This window comes from Dendrobium catenatum, unplaced genomic scaffold, assembly GCF_001605985.2.
Source record: "Dendrobium catenatum unplaced genomic scaffold, ASM160598v2 fragScaff_scaffold_1074, whole genome shotgun sequence".
NCBI lineage: Eukaryota > Viridiplantae > Streptophyta > Magnoliopsida > Asparagales > Orchidaceae > Dendrobium > Dendrobium catenatum.
In genome coordinates, this window is record NW_021319536.1 from 449,027 (window position 1) to 450,657 (window position 1,631).

The following is a 1,631-nucleotide window of genomic DNA, read 5'->3' on the forward strand; positions in this document are numbered from 1 at the left end:
GGAGGGAGCGGGCAAGGGAAGAGATAGATAGAGAGATAGACAGATAGAGAGGGAGAGAGAGGGGAGGAGGGAGACAGAGATGGAGAGAGAGAGAGCGAGAGAAAGCGAGTGAGAGATAGAGAGAGCGAGGGAGCAAGGAATGGGAGAGAGAGAGCTATTGAGGGAGGGAGGGAGGGAGAGAGAGAGAGGTAGAGAGGGAGGGAGGGAGAGAGAGATAGAGGGAGAGAGAGAGCTTGGTAGAGAAAGAGAGAGAGAGAAAGTGAGAGAGAGAAAGAGAGAGAGAGATAGAGAGAGAAAGAGAGAGAGAGAGATAGAGAGAGAGCAAGGGAAGAGAGAGAGAAAGAGAGAGAGAGAGAATGCGAAGAGAGGGACAGAGAGAGAGAGAACATGAGAGTGAGCGAGAGAGAGAGAGAGATTGAGTGAGAGTGAGGGAGAGAGAGGGAGAGAGGGAGAGAGAGAGAGAAGAGAGGGAGCGAGGGAGAGAGAGAGAGAAGAGAGAGAGAGAGAGTAAGGGAGAGAAGAGAGAGGGCAAGGGAGAGATAGACAGAGAGAGATGTAGGGAGGGAGGGAGAGAGAGAGAAAGAGAGAGAGAGAGAGAGAGAGAGATAGAAGAGATAGAGAGCGAGGGAGAGAAGAGAGAGAGTGAGAGCAAGGGAGAGATAGAGAGAGAGAGAGAGCGAGATAGTAAGGAAAGCGAGCGAGAGAGCAGGGGAAAAGAGAGAGAGAGAGAGCTTGGGAGAGAGAGAGAGGTAGGGAGGGAGGGAGAGAGAGAGAGGGAGGGAGGGATATAGGGTAAGAGAGAGAGAGAGCGACGAGAGAGATAGAGAGTGAGAGATTGAGTTAGAAGGAGAGGGAGAGGGCGAGAGCGACGAGAGAGAGAGGGTGAGGGCGAGAGCGAAGAGAGAGAGAGAACAAGGGAAGAGAAAGAGAGAGCGAAGAGAGAAGGAGAAAGAGAGAGAGAGAGAGAGAGAGAGAGAGAGGTGGGAGAGAGGGATAGGTGGAGGGAGAGAGGGAGAGAGGGAGGGAAGGAGAGAGAGAGAGATAGAAGAGATAGAGAGCGAGGGAGAGAAGAGAGAGAGTGAGAGCAAGGGAGAGATAGAGAGAGAGAGGGAGAGCGAGAGAGTAAGGAAAGAGAGCGAGAGAGCAAGGGAAGAAGAGAGAGAGAGAGAGAGAGAGAGAGAGAGAGAGAGAGAGAGAGAGAGAAAGGTAGGGAGGGAGGGAGAGAGAGAGAGAGAGAGGGAGGGAGGGATGGAGGGTAAGAGAGAGAGCGACGAGAGAGAGAGTGAGAGAGCGAGAGCAACGAGAGAGAGGGAGAGGGCGAGAGCGAAGAGGGAGAGAGAGCAAGGGAAGAGAAAGAGAGAGAGAGAGAGTGAGAGAGAGGGCGAGAGCAAAGAGAGAGAGAGAGAGAGAGAGAGAGAGAGAGAGAGAGAGAGAGAGAGAGGAGAGGGAGAAGGGGAGAGAGAGAGGGAGAGAGGGAGAGAGGGAGGGAGGGAGAGAAGAGAGAGAGTGAGCGAGGGAGAAGAGAGAGAGAGCGAGAGAGTAAGGAAAGAGAGCGAGAGAGCAAGGGAAGAGAGAGAGAGAGCTTGGGGGAGAGAGAGAGAGAGGGAGGGAGGGAGAGAGAGAGAGAGAGA